General features: G+C 37.5%; 1 long non-coding RNA gene across 1 annotated transcript in view; it reads left to right on the top strand.

Moving 5' to 3' along the window:
- The window catches only part of LOC126961339 (uncharacterized), a 47,617-nt gene extending 30,839 nt beyond the window's left edge, over positions 1–16,778 (top strand). Inside the window, exon 4 of the long non-coding RNA XR_007728270.1 lies at positions 16,587–16,778. This is a non-coding gene — a long non-coding RNA (uncharacterized LOC126961339). The remainder of the gene's footprint in view (positions 1–16,586) is intronic.
- The last annotated feature ends 1,826 nt before the right edge of the window (positions 16,779–18,604 follow it).

Here is an 18,604-nt window from a genome sequence, read left to right as displayed (position 1 = left end):
TCTCAGACAGTGATTTCAGAACGTTTTTATTTAAACAACGGAATAATCATTCTTCACAGAACGCTTTATATAAAACAAATTAATGTAGTTCTGTCATGTAAACATGGTGCTTTGGAAAGTTCGTTGTGCACTTATCCCCTCTTGTCTTCTACTGATATCCCAGAGTACACTTTACATTCTCTTGCTTCAGGTCAAAACTTACTTAGTTTGCTATTATTTCCCAGTAACAGTGCCCTCCCTTCAGCCCCTACCTCCGTCATATCCAGAACGGTTGAGCCAATTGTTTTAATTTCCCAACTGTTATTGTCTCAAGGGAGTACTTTTCCCAGTATCAAAACCTCATTCTGCTCACATTCACAGCCACAGCATGGTCAGCTCACTGGTCTCTCTCTTTAACAGTGAGTGGAAAAATGTAGGCTCAAAGAAAAAAAAAGCGTATGTCTTATCTTTAATATAACAGGTACCAAAATTAAAGACATCCTAGATTCCAGGATCTATGATGAATTATGTGAGGATAGAAGATACGAATTTGATGAAAGAGCATATTTTAGTAGAGAGAGCACTTGACTCACTTCAGGGAAAAATTTCGCCCACCCTCCTCTCTCTCTCCACACACACACATGCTTTTGCACACATGCACACATATGCACACGCAGACACACACAACACGCACACATGTAAATGTGCATGCACAGACATGCATCCAATACACATGCAAGCACCCACCAACACACACACACCTGAAGATGCTGTCACTAACTAGTCCAGTAACATTGGGAAAATCGTCTAATCATGCTTATTTTCTTTATATGAAGAATGAAAAAAGCTGCAAAAAATGTGTAATATTTGCGAGCAGATAAATGATGTGTGCCAGTGAATGGTTTGTATTGGGTACCAGCTTACTAGACACATGCACACATAGTGTGAAAAACCATTCAATGTAATTATTTTCACCAATATTGGATAAATCAGCCCTTAGTGATTTCCAAAGGAGGATGCTTAGTGCTGGATTTAATATCTATGTGCCATAATTTTACTAATATTGGAATCATTCAGACTAATTAAAGTCCACAGGTGGGAGTCAGCCTAGGCAAACTTAAGACATTCCGGAGGGAATGAGGAATTGGATCACATTAGTCATTGAATCATGTAGCAGGGGCTGAGAGAAATGTGAATCTACTGATTACCTGAAGAGTCTTCCAGTCAGTCATTAATATGCCATCTCAGCTGCCGAGGGCAATAATGATCTATATTAAACAAGCATATATCTTTTGGAAATAAAACTCCAAGATGATTCTGGATAGGGTGAGAGCAATATGATTCCTCCTTATCCATCACTTACCCCGACCGAGCTCTGCTAGCGTACCCCTTTTCATTTCAAATGACCTCAAATCGGAAGTGATGAAAGAACCCTTTTCATTTCAAATGACCTCAAATCGGAAGTGATGAAAGAACGTCATGGGGCTTTGAGATCTTGCCTATTTCCCCTATGGGAATGGGTTGGGGTGGGAGATGGCTCTTTAGATAAAACTGGGAAGCTAGGCTCCACAGGTCTGGCCACTGCTATGGTGAAAGGTCATCTGAGACCCATGGAATTGTACAGGCACAAAGTACCAAATGGTCCTTACTAGAAACATGCCACAAATGCACCCGGAATTGTCAAAATTCAGGAGGGTAGGGGAAACAGAGAGAAGCAATTCTGAAATCTGGGGAAAAACATGTGTCTGCAACCTAAGAAAGATAACAAGCCGTACCATTCATGGGTGAGGGTGATATCCTGACCAAGTGTTGAGCACAGTGGTTGGAATTGCTTTTATGAGTCGGCAGCGCAGAGATCTGTAAGTGAATCAGTCTATTTTGAAAAAGTAAATAAATAAACAAAATATAGAAGCTAAATTAGAATCTTTATAATCTGGCCTTAATCATATTATTCATTTTCAGCTTTATTGCTGTCTACATTTATCCTTCCCCAGCCCCTCCGTGTATCTTAAGAGCCATGCTCTCCAGTCTCACTAAAATAATTGCACCTTCGCCTAATAAGGCATCTACTTCTGTGCTTTTGTTCCTTCACATGCTCTTTCCCCTCTTCACGGAATACCTTGTCCTCTTTTTCTGTTTTTGAAACTCCTATTCATCGACCAAGCTTTGGCTAAATATAACCTTCACTGTGAAGCTGTCCCTGCCTTTCTCAGGAAAAGCTGTTTCCGTTTGCTTCTGTGTTCCTGCTACAATCAGGTAGCCTGGTGTAGCGATGTCAGAAAACCCAAGCTTTTTTTTCTATAGACTCTCACCTAGAAAATGGAAACAGACTGTTAAACTTGCTTATGATCTCTCCATTTCCAGCCCCTGTCCCTACTCAAAGACAGACTCCTGCCAGAAGGATGTTTCTAAAATACATCCTTGATCAGGCTGCATTTCCATATGCATGATCTCAATATTTTTTTGTGAAAATAACACCCACAGGGTTTTATGGCACATCCAAGGCTTTTGATGAAGTTAGAGTTTAGAGAAGTTAAGCAATTTGACCAAGGTCAGAGAGCTCATAAATGGCAGAGAGAAGACAGGAGCTCAGACTTGTTTGAGTCTAAAGGTGATGACCCACCCTGCTCCTTCCAACCACATGGCAGGACCTACTTTCTTTGCTGTTTCCCTCTGAACTGGCAATGCAAGGGGTAATTTTGGAGAAAAAAGTTATATAAGCAACGTAACATATTTCAGATGCACAATATGTCTTTGCAGCCTGAGATTATTTTAAACCAACTACGGGAATGTGTATTGGTGAACACATATTTGAGCTGACAGATGGGCGTGGGCACCTTTGTCACTCATAAATAGAGCACTTTGACCAGTTGTGGAGGAAATGCAAGCGCTGGAAAGTACAACTCATACTTATCTCCTGCCTATACAACCTTTTCTGAGCCCCTAATTGTCTCTGTCTCTCACACACACACACACACCTCACACACACGTGCCTTTAGCAAGTTTGTTTATCTGTGTAAGAAGGATTAATATGAAATAATTTTTATAATTCAGGTACAAAGGGACTTCCTGGAGCTAATGTGGTGCTTTTTTTTTTTTTTTTTTTTTTTTTTTATTGCATTCTTTTTCACTTAACCTGAAGCTGAAAGTTCACATCTGTGTAGTGGGTCTTTCTTCAGGGTATTTCTGTCTAGATGTTTTGCAAAGCATCTAACACCTGGAAATGAGATGCACATTTCTCTTTGCTCCTATGGTACTTCATGCTTACATCTTCAGTAGTACAAACTATAACATGATTGAACCTGTTTCTCTCTTCCTGGATCTAGAATGTAAACTTCTCCAGATAAGACATTGTTTCAATTGTCACCTGCGTTCCTAGTCCGTATCGCAGCATCTGGCACTTAAGCACATTTAAAATAAGTGAACAAAGGAAATTCCTGGTGTGGAGTGATTGGTGGATTCTTTGCCTGTTGTTGGATACGAAGGCTCCCTCCAAAGACCTGAAACAGCCATGTGCAAGATGAGTTAGAACTCCCTGGTAGAAGTAGAGCTGAGGCCAAAGGCAAGCGGTTCCATGCTAATATAAGGAAGGCATTTCTAGTTGAAAATATTTCAAAAGGAAGCAAACTGTTGCCTAAGGAAATGGACATCTCATTCCTGGAGATTTTAAGCAGGAGTTGAATGGCCTGATATCTTGTCTGGGGTGTGTCAAGCAGAATTAAGCATCCGAAGCAGTCCATTCAGATCATCTTTAAAGTTCTAGCTATCTTTGTGCATCGAAAATTATATATATAATTGATATATGTAGTACTTCTTCCTAGGTTATAAGCCTTGTTTTTCCTATTCCTCAACATTCCCCGTATTATCATGTCTTAGCATCTGCATCCAGGCTTCATTGCCTAGCTATTCTTTGTTTCATAACTACCAATCGTAAGCTTCGGGACTCAAATTATATGTCATTTCTTTTAAATTCAAGTCCTGCTGTTTTATGAAATTGAAACATCCTGGTTTCATTTGTTTACTTGTAGAGTTCTAATCACAAATTTAATCAAGCAATTGCTTTTTGTTATTTAAAATATATCTGTTCCCACTTAACATACGTGCTATGTCAGGACTGCCGTTCCCGGGTCTCACTACAGTTTGTCTTGTATAGAGTAAATATTCAGTAAGTAGTTACCGAGCAAATGACTGGGTGAATAAATTGATGTTTAAAGACACTTCTCTTTCTATTACTAGATGTGATTTTCATTCACTTTTTTTTGTTTGTCTTCAGAGGAATTGCAAATTCTTTACAGCAAAGAACTTCCAAGAAGCTTCTTGAAATTGCCAAATAATGAGTGTTCTTTGATAGCATCCAGGGATCATGATGGCTTCTTTGGGCAGACAAGGACTTTGGGATACAATGATTCCCTGACACTCGCTCTCTAGAGAAAGGAAAAGAAAGTCTGGGAAACAGGACATTAACAAAGGAGTGGGAACCAGTGGGCCTGCAGCAAGGGTCCCTCACAAAGACTGGGAAGGGCTCCATCCCCTTCCTGGGGTTTGCCTATTGAGCATTTAGTAGGTCCAGATTTGGCCCCCAGCCAGAGGCAGCTCTGTGAGGTTTGGAGGGAAGAAGGAATGCCCCTTTGTTAAGTTTCTTTTGTGTTTTCCTTCCGTTCCACATTTTCTGCATATATCAGTCTTCATTTTGGCATGAGAGAAAAAAAACAACTTTCTTATCACCCTTTGTTTCTGACTCTTGATTTTATTGGAATCAAAAATATAACCTGATTCAAAGATTATGCAGCCAAGCAAACTGGCCTCCTGGGTTCTAAGACAGTGCAACTGAAAACATTGGGAGGCCCTTGAGGCTCAGCTGAGACCATGCCTTAAAATGTCAAAGAAAGTCAAGTAATGTTGACTTGAAAGAAAGTTATGTTGGGTTTCACTGACGCAAGAATCGAGTGTTGAGCTCCCTGTCTACACAGAGTGATGCAGAGGAGGTTAGGGTCAGCACAGTGTAAACCAGGGTGCAGCAAACTCTTTCTTAAAGGGTTAGATAGATAACATTAAATAGTTTAGGCTTTAGTGGGGCCTAACTATTAAATAGTTTAGGCTTCAGTGTCACCATTATTCGTCTCTACTACTGTAGGGCAAACACAGCCACAGACTTTACCTAAACAAGTAAGAGTGGCTATGTTCCCATAGAGAATTATGTACAAAGATGGGATATGTCTCCTGGGCAAAGCTTGCTCATTTCTGATTTGGAGGAAAGAATGGTAATGCACAGTATGACCTTGCAGAACCCTGAATTTTCTGTGCTGCAATTATCTTACTTATTTAATATAAAACTGAAATAATTCTCGATTACTTATACAAAACATACACCTGGGCATTTATTGTAAATGATATAATCTGCAGTGTACCCTTGAGGGATTGACATGATTTGTGTGTATGGATGTGGAAACTTACAGAAGGTAAGAAACTTACTACCCAATCATGTAGCAGGTGGGTGGCAGAGCTGGAACCCAAATTAGATTTCTAAATTAATGTGATGCCAAAATATATGAGTACCTCTGCTGCTGTAATCAAACAAGAAAGTTTATTTTCAGCATATCTTGTAAATTTCCTTGGAATTCTTTATGTCTTCTTTTATTTATACTTTCCACATATTTTATTTTTCTATTTGTGAAGTAGTTTATATTCATATATAGTCACTAATGTGTTTTTATATACATATATATTCGCTTATATGCATATATGTGGTGTGTGTGTTTAGATGCATATATATGAAGTTTGTGTAGTGTTGAGCACTGTATATGCATGTGTTAGTGCATGCCATACTCACATTGTTACTAGAAAGTAGGCTCAGAAGCAGGATATGTACTGATCTAGCCTAGGAGACAAGAGACATGCATGACATGGGACCCCAAGAACTAACTCATTCCTCCAGAGGGATGCAGAAACAATAGGGTAAGAATACCAATACTAATATGTGCAAAACCAAATCTAGGATTTGCTGGGGATGAGGAAGAGGATGCTATGATTCTGAGAGACTATATTTGTAAGGATGCTAAGTCAACCAAGCTCAAATAATCACACTTGTCTATGGTGGCAGTACCACTATGGAGATGAGATATACAAGAAGGAAGAAGACCTATGGAAAAGCAGAAAATCAAAGCCAATAAAAATTGAGTGACAAATTCTGGTAGAATATGGGTCTATCTATATATATTAAATTAGGGTTAGATCACCCTTGGGGGTAAATGGGCAAGGGTTTGGATTTAAAAGCAGATACTGTGAAATTTTCATGTATAGTTAATCCGAAAATGTATAGCATGAATCAAAAACTCTAGTAGAGTATGAAGTAGTATAATATAATGGGCCGGGCGCGGTGGCTCAAGCCTGTAATCCCAGCACTTTGGGAGGCCGAGACCGGCGGATCACGAGGTCAGGAGATCGAGACCATCCTGGCTAACCTAGTGAAACCCTGTCTCTACTAAAAAATACAAAAAACTAGCCGGGCGAGGCGGCGGGCGCCTGTAGTCCCAGCTACTCGGGAGGCTGAGGCAGGAGAATGGCGTGAACCCGGGAGGCGGAGCTTGCAGTGAGCTGAGATCCGGCCACTGCACTCCAGCCTGGGCGACAGACCGAGAGTCCGTCTCAAAAAAAAAAAAAAAAAAAAATATATATATATATATATATATATATATATATAATGAACCCGGTAATGTAGTATAATCATCATTACCATAATGAGCAATGCAGCATAATTTTCTATGCATGTGACTTAAGTTCTCCAAGCCTCAGATTCCTCTTTTAATGCAGAGGGATAATAGTAGTTTTCTAATAATGGTTATTCATGGTTCAAGAAATATTGGCTGCTGTCAATTATTATTATCCAAAAGATCTGTGCATGTAGGTAACCAGAAAGTCCACTGGAAAATCTGGCTGTATGGCTGGCAAAGGTCTGATCACAGTAGGGGATTACCCGTCCCCTAAAGAAGGATGGAGACACTGGAGGTCCATTTAAAACTCTCCCTATTCATGGGACAGGAGCCTCTTTAAATGCACAATCACCCTGTTTAGGTTCAGAGTTAAAGACGAAGCAAACTGTCATGACTGACTGGTTGATTGGAATCGGATAGGGAATGGGGCTAGGCCTGACTGAGATCATTGATGCCTACAAGAAATGTTAGACTGCTTTTGTGTGGACAAAAGGCATGAGGTAAGAAATATGCACTTATTACATCATTAAAAGCATGGCACTATGCTCCATGTTTTCACTAAAACTGTGTCATCTAGGAGGCAATCCTGAGGGTAGGGAAGCAAACTGATATGACTCAATTCCACAGAAGCTAGTGTTGGGCTGGGTGTGGTGGTTCATGCCTATAATCCCAGCACTTTGGAAGGCTAAAGCGGGTAGATTGCTGGAGTCCAGGAGCTCAAGACCAGCCTGGGCAACATGGCAAAACCCTATCTCTATTAAAAATACAAAAAGTTAGCTGGGTGAGATGGCAAGTATGTGTAGTCCCAGCCAGTAGGAGGCTGAGGTGGGAGAATCACCTGAGCCTAGGGGATTCAAGGCTGCAGTGAAAAAAAAAAAAAAAAAAAAAAAGAAAGAATTATGCCATTGCACTTCAGCCTGGGCAATCAGAGTGAGACTCTGTCTGAAAAGCCGAAAGAAACACACAAAAAAGCCAGTGTTAATATTCGATCGTGTGCCTGACTATAAAACTCATACCTTTCCTCCAAATCATCCCATCTATTATATTTTACATTTTTGTGATTATATATGTGTGTGTATATGTGTACACACATACATATACACACATGTATAAGCATATATTTTCATATTTATGTACTTATACACAGATATTGTATATTGAAAGTTCACAATATTTGTCCATACATATATATACACATATTTAGCTCTCCTATAATTTTCAATTCTAGGATACAAGTTGCACAGAGGCTGTTCTCTTCCCTTCGAATCCCAAGCAGTGAGAAGAGGGCCTGACTCCCAGAGAGTCCTCCACAAGCATTTGCTAAATATGCAGATCACTGCATCAGAACTTCTTTGAAGAGGGCAGGAACTAATTGCACACTTTGTCTTATTTAGTTTCACACATCTCTGTTTTATAAGAAGTTCTTGGTTAAAAGAAGGGGAAAGTGAGGCTACAAGAAGCTAAGTGATTTTCCTAAGTACATATTGCCAATAAGCAGAGTTGTCAGGATTCAATATCTGCCTATCAACGTTTTAGCTTTCTTTATCTCATTGCCTTCTGGCATACGGGGCCTCAGCAGCTACAGCTGTCTTGTTGCTGCATCTAGGAGGGCATCCAGCACCTCGATACCCACTTCTTGAGCAGGAGAAGTTGAGGGACAAAAAGAAAGTGCATTTTCCAATGTTTGTAATGACACGTTATGCACCTGGATTTTATGTGCTGCTAGATCTTGTGGTTCATTTCCTCTTGGATATTACCAGGGATGTTTCTATTGACAGAAAGATTCTGGCACAAATACTGAGCGCTAATGGCTTCAGGTCATCTGCACCTGCAGGGCAGTGTCTATTGAGGACAATAGTGAATTTACACAACAGACTGGGACGACCTCCTTCTCAGGAAGGCCGCAGCAGCTTCAGATACTGGGCCCTGGGAACAGATATTCCCAAAGCTATTCATTTATTCTGAAAATATTCAGAAGAATTTTTCTGTCTTGTGCGTGTCGGGAATAATATGACGTGTAAATATGGGCACAAGCATGCTGGGATCTCAGCAGTGAGAATCGGGTGAAGAGATGGCGTTTATTTGAAGAATTCGGAAACTATTAACACAGTCTCTCTGTAGGAGAAGCTTTCTGTGTTCATCAAAGCATCATGGGCCCTGGGTTTGTTTATCTATCCATGCAGTATTGATGAAGAAACTGTGGTACCAAAAGGCAGGAGGAACTGATGGTTAAGAGTGAAGTCTCTGGAGTATGCTGCCTAGAATCTTGTTTATCTCTACCTCATATAGTAATAACACCTTGGGCATTTTCCTTAACTTCTCTGAGCTGTATTTTCCTCTTCTGTAAAATGATGATAAAGAAAATATTTATGTACATTGAATGAGTCAATATATACTACTTTTAAGCATTCAATGAAGGTTAATAATTACTGTTTACCAATCTGGAGCCAGTCACTGATGAGGGTACTGAAGAAAAAAAATCAAGTGTGTGAATATCGACAGTCAAACATAGTAAGGTAGCAGAAAACAACAGCCTCATTCATCCAAAACCCTTTCAATTTATCACTGGATTGCAGAGTGTCTGGTCCTCCCATTTGCTCTCCCCTTGCCCATCATTTACTACTATATGACCTTGGAGTCCTATTGCATATATGTTTTAATGTATTTTTCCCATTTAAAATTAGGAGATATATAGTTTTATGTCATTGACCTTTCCTTTCTTGTGGATTCAAGATCAACAGATGTACAGAAATTAATTAGTTATAAGTCTTGGTATATTACTCCCTCTTCATCATTCCATTCAAGGCTGTCTTTACTTCATTCTAAACACTATTAGACTTCATACCCTATGTAAAAACTTAAACCCCTTTCTGTGATCCTCTTTAATCTTCTTTTCCTCTTTTCCTGACCCAGAACAACTGCTATTCTGAATTGTGTGTTCATCATGCCTTTGCTTTGAAGTTTAAATTATTTTGTCACATCCATATGTACTGTATTCAAAAAAGTATATTTGAGTATTTGGTTTTCTTTCTTACATTATTTTTAAAAGATCTCATACTGTATGCAATATTTTAGGTACTCTCATCTTATTAAAATTATGCTTTTAGGTAGGTAGTCAGGCAGACATGAGTACGGTGGGAGAGGGCCGCCTCTCACCTCCTACCAGGAATGTCAGGAAGTCCTCAGGTGATGGTCAGGTGATTGTTAAATTGCCTCCCTAAAATAGTAATTGGTCGCAGCCAGCACAAGGGAAAAACAGTCTCCCAATAGATAAAAACATCTGAAGTTTGTGTTCAGCAGCTTCCCAGAAAGTTCTTAGGGGTTAGGTGAGTGTGCTCAAGCATGCACACTAAGAGGTAAAATGGCAGAGTTGAACTGGTATACGACCTTCTTCTAGAAACACTCAACGGGTAAGGGAAAAATGCCTCAAGTGAGCATGTGCACAATTTTGGTAAATACACTGTGCATGTGGACCCTCGAAGTGCTGGTAGGCCACTGCGCATGTGGTCATCCCACCCCAAGGGAAGAATTATGGGAGAAGGGATGCAAGACCCGGGAAGTATGACAATGTATAAAACCCCAAGTCAAAGGTCAAACAGTGCACTTGCTCTCTCAAGTCATCTGCTTGGCCCTCTTCCAAGTGTACTTTACTTCTTTTTGTTCCTGCTTTAAAACTTTTTGACAAACATTCATTCCTATTCAAAAACTTGCCTTGGTCTCTCATTCTGCCTTACGCCCCTTGGTTGAATTCTTTCTTCTGAGGAGGCAAGAGTTGAGGTTGCTACAGACCTGTATGGTTTCACTGCCAGTAACCATGCAGCTAAGTCTTATCCATGCCGTTGAATGGAGCTGCAGTTATTCAATAGTTATAGCACTATATTCAATGTACATTAAGTCATTTACCCACTTTTATGTCAATGGGAATTTGAGTTATTTCCCAGTGTTTATGTTGTTTTGTTTTGCATTTTTGAAGTACTCTATTGATGCACAACCTTTCTTACCACTGGAATTTTTACCTCTAAACTTTTGACACTTGAATGGATGAGGAATGGTGTTTCATGATCTTTATTCATCTTTCCCTGAATAATATATAGAGAAAGACATTTTTATATGTTTATATGTATCTGCTGACCAGTAACCAGGTGTTGAGTAATTTTCTCCATATTACAAAGACATAGGGCTGGTATTAAAACCTAAATCAGTCAGATTTTAAAACCATGCCCTTTCCTTCAGTATGCTACAATGATGACAACATTGGAAACAGACATTATTAGTATTGATGTAGCTGTGGACTCAGAGTTTTTAAACTCTTGTAAATTTTTAAATGTCAACATTTGAAACTCGTTTTATTGACAGGAGATCTGTGCCATCACAATGAGATATCTATAAAGAGTACTTCAAATTTGGAAAGGGAGAAGAGATCTTTGAGTATATTTATGGAATGAAAAAGAAACTGACCAAATTTTCTTTGTCATAATTATAGAATTTCAGATTTGGAAGAAAACTAGAAATGTAGAAGTGCAGCCTCTCTCAGCTCCCTGCCTGCTATATTATTTTACAGTCAACAAGCAAACAAAAACTGAGAACTACAATGTAAAGTGGCTTCCCAAGGTCATGATTTGCTGGTAAAAGAGCTGTAACCAAAACTCGGTATGCAAATGTATCAGTTATCTATTGCTGCCTGAGAAATCACTGAAAAAATTAAGTGCCTTTACCCACCTTCATTTAATTTACTTATAATTTGGTAGGTTAACAGTTTAGGCTGGGTTCCGCAGGGTAGTTTTCCTGTTGGGTTCACCTAGAGTAACTTGTGGTCACAATCAGCTGGTGGGTGTGTTGGTCTAGGAGCCCTACACTCCAGTGGCTTACCTCTGTTTTATGTGTTCTCATTTTTTTCTTTCTCTTTCTCTCTCTCTCTCTTTTTTTTTTTTTTTTTTTTTTTTTTTTTTTTTTTTTTTTTTTGACAGGGTCTTGCTCTGTTTCCTAGGCTGGAGTTCAGTGGCATGAACATGACTCACTGCAGCCACAACTTCCTTGGCTCAAGCGATCCTCCCATCTCAGCCTTCTGAGCAGCTGGGCCCACAAGCACATGCCACCACACCCAGCTAATTTTTGGAAATTTTTTCTTTTGCAGAGATGGGTTTAGCTATGTTGCCCAGGCTGGCCTCAAATTCCTAAGCTCAAGCAATCCTCCTACCTCAGCCTCCCAAAGTACTTACAGGCTTATAGGCATGAGCCACCATGCTTGACCTTATGTGTTCTCATTCTTCACAAACTACCTTGGTCTTCTCTTGGTGGCTAAGAGGTGCCTGTGGTAGAGAAGATAATCCCCAGTTCACAAGCACATTTCAATTAACACACGTTAAAATGCTATTGGCTGATTCATATCACATGATTAAGCACAGGTTTAATGGATAAAGAGGTAGACTTTAACTGTTGATAAAAGAAAAAGCAAAGTCAAATTTTCTTCAAAAGTAAACTTATCTTTAAATGAACTTTATTTCTTAAGCAGTTTCCATTTCATGATAAAATCAAACAGAAAGTAGAGTTTCCATACACTCACTCTCCCCCAAGCCTTGCTCATGGCTTCCTCTATAGTGATATATTGCATTAGTGTGGTATGTGTGTGGTTACAATTGATGAACCAATATTGATATCTCATGATCAAATACAGTGCATAGCTTTCATTAGAGTTAACTCTATTTGTTGTCTAGTTCTTTGGGTTTGGTCCGAATGCATAATGTCGTGTATTCACTATTATAGTATAAAAAAAAATAATCTCAGTGTCCTAAAAGTCCTCTGTGCTCTGCCTAGATCACTGGAAACCACTGATATTTTCACTTTCTCCATAGTTTTACAGATCTTTTCTCTTCCAGATGTCGCATAGCTGGAATCATATAGTATGCAATTATTTTAGGCTGGCTTTTTTCATTTAACGATAAACTTTTAAGCTTCCTCCATGTCTTTTCATAAGTAGAAAACTCACTGTTTTTATCGTGGAATGATATTCCATTCAGTAGACGCATTATGGCTTATTTCTCCATTCACCTTTTGAAGGACTTCTTGGTTGTTTCCAATTTTTGACAAAGATGAATAAAGCTGCTATAAACGTTTATATGCAGGTTTTTGTGTGAACACACGTTTTCAAATTATTTGGGTAAATACTTAGGAGCACAGTTGCAGGACTGTATAATAAGACTGTGTTTATCTTGTAAGAAACTGACAACCTGTATTCCAAAGTGACTATACCCTTTATACTCATATCAGGCATAAATGAGATCCCTGTTGCTCCACATCCTCATTCATATTTGGTGTTGTCAGTATTTTGCACTTTAAACATTCCAGCAGGTATGTAATGGTATCTCATTGCTTTAATTTGCAATTCCCTAATGACAAATGATGTTGAGGATCTTTTCACATGTTTAGTTGTCCTCTGTAAACTTCAGCTTTTTAATCATAATTATATTGAATTCCCATTCTAATAATTCCCAGATCTTTGTCATATTTGAATCTGATTCTGACATTTTTTTTTTTTTACTTGATACTGTAGTTTTGCTTGTAGCATGCCCTGTTTTGTTTTTTAAGTCAGACATGATGTATTGGGTAAAATGAATTGAGGTAGTCAAGGCTTTAGAGTGAAGTTTTGTGTTTATCCTGCTTAGATTTAGGCTGTGCCTAGTGTTTGGTAGAGCTGTATTGTCAGAAGCTAAAATTACGTCTGTGTCCTTGTTTTTTTCTCCTTTGTTGTCTTTGGATTTTCCTAGAGCTCCCTTACATAAAGTCTGAGACTTGTAGTTCTATTATATGCAATCCTCTGCTCTACAGGATCCAAATTGACGTGGTGGCAAGGTGTATGTGAGGGGAGGGAGCCATTCTGTCATCACACAATGAGGTCTCAGTCTGTTAGTGAGTCTGAGTTGGATATTTTCCTTCCCCCACGTCAAAGGCTGAAGGGTGCTGGAGCCGGATATTTCTGTTTATTCAAGTTGAATGCTAGAATGGGCTGGAGTTGGGTATTTTTATTCTCCCAGGTTGGGTAGGGAGGGCTTTGAAAAAATCACAGACAGGCTTTAATAAAATAGTTTTTTTTTTTCTTGAAAGCAGGTCTTGTTCAGGAAAATAGTAAGCTCTGGACATATTTCAGAATGGTTAATTTTCTTCACCCAGCGCTGGAAGCATAATAACATTTTTCTGTAATTTTTGTAATGAGTACCTGGTTAGATTCCTGGAGGTAAAACATGAAAGTGTGGGGTCCATCTGCATTGGGCCCCTTTAGGGTTTTTATTTCACAAACTGGTAAACTTTGTACCTCCAGCAATGATCCTAACAGTGGCTCCAGCTGTGGACTCTTGCTCCTGACAAGCTCTGATGCTCTGCATCCAGCTGCCCTTCCAGTTTTGGAGACAGCAGTTTGCCCATTGACCTCAATCCTTAAAGAATATAAGAGTAGTTGTTGATTTTCAGTTTGTTCAACTTTTTTCTGTGAGGATGGGAGTGACAAATTCCAAGCTCTGCATGTCATATCAGGAACTGAATGTCTCACAAACTCACATTTTGAAAGCATGTGCATAAAGGAATGGGAGGCATTTGTAGCCAATTTTTTTTTGCAGTTTACCACAAAAATACATGTTTTAGTGCTTTCAGTGACATTAATATATCTCTTCTCATTGTAAAAATGGCTGCATGAATTTATATAAGTAACAATTACCTAACATTTTTAATTTCTTACTTATGGGCCAGGAAGTGGTATGTATTATTGTATTAATCTTCCCTCAAGCATCTAATGTTAGGAATTGAGATCATTATTTCAAAGCAAAATAGATCAAAGTTTAAATAGATATGCGGTCCCTATAGTACTGTCTGCTTTCATATATACTCCTGGTCCTTTTGTTTTTTTAATCAGCAACATCAGGCCATATTTCCCAAAAAGCAATGTCAGCTATCTCCCAGGAAGTTTGGCCAATGGAGGCACTAGAAATCTGTCAAAAGTCAGGAGGAAGGAAAAGCAAAGACGCTTCTCCCTCTTCTTTTGTGCCCCGAGCACAAGGTATACTGTATATTTTGTACACCTAGCTGCTGCATTATGAGACAGCCTCAATGTCCATGGTGAGGCTTCATGTCTCAGCAGACACATCCACCTTGATTTGTGCTTTCAGGTTATTGCATAGACTCTAATAACAATAGCTCCTTCCTTTGCCCCACTAAGAGATAATAGAGGCATCTTTTCTTGCTAATATCTTGGTTGCCTCGTTTTACATTGCTCAACCTCTCAGCCTGCTTCATCACCTATGAATCTAATTCCATTTGTATAATCCATCTATTTTATTTATGGCTAATATTTTATTTCCTTTGGTTGAACTCATTTAAGCAGCAGCTTTCCAAAGTTTCATACCTTTTTAGAACTATAGATAAAATATAGACCCAAATCCAATTCCTAATCCTCCCAATCTCTGGTGCCTCTTATGTGAAATATTTAAGTTTCATATAAAATGAAACTTCTAGAAAAAGATTGATGTTCCCAGAAAGATTAGAGCAGATACTGCCTCTAAAAAATGAGAACAATGTCATTTGAAATAGAAATAAATATCAATGCAATACAACTGTTTGAAGACAAATGCAAAGAAAAGCCCCCATGAAGTAAAACAAAAAGTCAAAGACATGGATACTTGGAGATAAAACGTTTATGGTTTAGCTGGAAAGAAGATTTTAAAAACAATGTAATATACTTACATCTTCTTGTAATGGTGGAGTGATTTGGGTAAATTGCCTTGCCAACAAGTAACATTTATAAAACATGGACAAAATGTTAATAATAACAAACTTTTTAGAAAGTGACTAAAAGTGGGAAGCAACTGGAGAAATATATCATTTGTACCAAAGAGATTTGATAGTTGTAGCTTCCTTTTTTGCATAAGATTATTACTTAATCGGAACATGCTGTTTGTATGGTAAAAAGTCATAGTCTTACTAGCTTGAGGTGTACAGAAAATAGGAGCTAGGAGAACAGATGAAAGCTGAAATGAGAAAAATCTGGAACAGAAGGAAATACATAGGAGATGTGCACAAATAACCTATACATAAACCCTGACCTCTATGCGTGAGAGTTCCTCGGAGATCCACAAGACCCAGTGAACAAACAGAAGCTGAAATCTGAAATAATTGAACAGATTTCAGCTGGTGTTCATTGATAGAGAGAGAGAGAGGGAGAATGAGAGAAAGGGAGAGGGCACTGTATTTGTAGGATCCACCCAAGTGGAACTGCTTGCTGAATGGTGGGCATGAGTTTGGAAGATACTTCGGGGGAATATAGTAGAATCTAGGGGATTAATAACATATTATTCACAGTGTTGTACAAAAAACTAAAAGTCACTAACCAGAGAGAGAAAATGTAAAATATGACCCATGCCTAAGGAAAGAAAAAGAATTGACACAGTCATTGAGATGAGCTAGAAGATGCACTAACCTTAAGGCAGCTGCTGTAAATATTTTCAAGTATTAAACAAAAATATACTTTAACAAATAGATGAAAAATTAACTACCTCATGAATTATAGACACTAGAAGTTAAACCAAATACAAATTCTAGAGCTGAAAAGTACAATAAATAAGATAAAAAGCACACTAGATAGGCTTGTTGATGGGATATAATAGAATGTAAAACTGTTTTACAGGTGACGTAAAGGTAATCAATAGAAATTACACAGTTACAAGAACAAAGACAAATGGATGAGAAAAAAATAAGTAAGCAAAGCCTGAGAGGCTTATGTAACAATATCAATCAGTTCAACATAATAGTAATCTTATCATCAAAAGTAGTTGGCAGGGAGGAGTTGGAAAACAAAATAAAGAAAGAATGGCCAAGACATTCCAAATTTAGAAAGAAACATTTATCTTTCAGATCCAAGAAGCATAGCAAATGCCACTGATGATAAATACAAAGAGAACTACAGCTAGCCACATCATATTCAAACTGTGGAAAGATAATGTTAAGCAGAAACTGTGAAGGCTGACATTACAAAAAGGGGAATATAGATACAAGTAACAACTGATTTCTCGCTAGAAGCAATGGAAGACACAAGAAAATTGAATGGAATCTGGTAAGTGCTGAAAAAGACTGTTTACATCAAATACTGTATCTAGCAAAATTATTTTTGCTAGATGAAACAGTGATGAAATAAAGGCATTTTCAGGTAAAGAATAACTGAGAAAATGGGTTGCCCATAACCTTCACTAAAATAAATGCTTACAGGAAGTTCAAGCTGAAGGAAATGACACAGAGGCTAACTCAGATTTGCAGGAATTAATGACAAGAAACAGACATGGTAAATGTGGGAAAATGTACAAGATTATGTCTATATGTCATTTACTTTATGCCCTTATTTTTGTTATTGGAATGTTATAACATTGATTATAAAGAATATAATTCACTTAGGTATGCTATATGTGATAATAACATAAATGGCACAAAAGTGTTGAGGTGCAACTGCACTGTTTCAGGTTTCCAAATTCTACATGATATAGTCCAATATTCACTCAAAAGGGATTCTAATTAAATTTAAAAGAAAAACCTCTAAAATTAATGCAAAGGGTTATATTTAAAGGACAAAAAGGCCTTAAAATTTAATACTGAAAATATTTTAATTTAGCAGAGAGCATAGAAAAGATTTAAACAAATGGATGAGAAAAATAGAAAATAAATAGTAAAACAGTTGACATAAATTTATATAGACATATATGAGTACTCCAATGGAAAATAAGTTTGTTAGACTTAATAAAACCAAAATATCCAACAATATATCTATTGAGATGCACTTTAAAAAGTCATAAGTAGACTGAGATTAAATTATCAGTGAGCAAAAAAAAAAAAAAAAAAAAGGCAGAGTGGCAATATTAATATCAGAAACCCTAGATTTCAAGAAAAGATATATTACTACATGTGAAGGACAGTTTGTAATAACAAAAGCTGCAGTACATGAGGAAGATATAAAAATTTAAATGTGTATCTTCCTGAAATCAAAATCATCTCAGTAAATGTGGCAAAAGCTTATTACAAATTTAGCATTCATTCAAGATGAAAATCTCTCAATATAAAAGGAATGAAACAAATTTCTTAACCTAATAAAGGTCATCTGGAAAGATATCACTAGCATCATATTTATTGATGAAAGAGTAGATTATTTCCATCAAGATTGAAAAATATTCAAGAACTCTTACTTCACCACTTCAATTCACCTTTGTACTAGAAATCCTATACAGTACTGAGAAAAATAAGTAAAAGGCATATAGATTTTAAAGGAAAAAGTAAAACTATTCACAGATGACATGCTCATGGATAGAGAAAATAATGAGGAATATGTCTTGGAGTAAAGTAGTAAAGTTAGCATGATTGCAAAGTATAAGGTCAATATACAGTAATCAATGATATATTTAGGTACTAAGAGTCGAAATTTGAAATTGAAATTGTTTAAGTTCCATTTATAATAGCATGATAAAATATAAAATATTTAGAGATAAATTTAACAAATGTGCAATGCATCTGCATGAGAGTTATAAAATATTGCTGAGAGAAATCCAACATACCTCAGTAAATATATTTAATGCAAACTCAGTCATAATCTCAGCAGGAATTTTTATAGAACTTGGCAACCTAATTCTAAACTCATATGTAAATTCAAAGAACCTTAAATAACCAAGGTATGATATGTAATGTTTATACATATTTTTGGAGTACATATATTGATACAATGTGTGATGATTGAATTAGGGTAATTGGAGTATCTGTCACCTCAAACATTTAGTTTTATCTTTGTGTTGGAAACATTACATTTCTACTAGCTATTTTGAAATACACAATAAATTATTGTTAAGTGTAATTTTCCTACTGTACTATCAAATACTAGAACTTATTTTTTCTAT

The sequence above is a fragment of the Macaca thibetana genome, chromosome 8 (assembly GCF_024542745.1).
Source record: "Macaca thibetana thibetana isolate TM-01 chromosome 8, ASM2454274v1, whole genome shotgun sequence".
Classification (NCBI taxonomy): domain Eukaryota; kingdom Metazoa; phylum Chordata; class Mammalia; order Primates; family Cercopithecidae; genus Macaca; species Macaca thibetana.
Note: the sequence above shows the minus strand (reverse complement) of the source record. Positions and strands in the feature narration are given on the sequence as shown.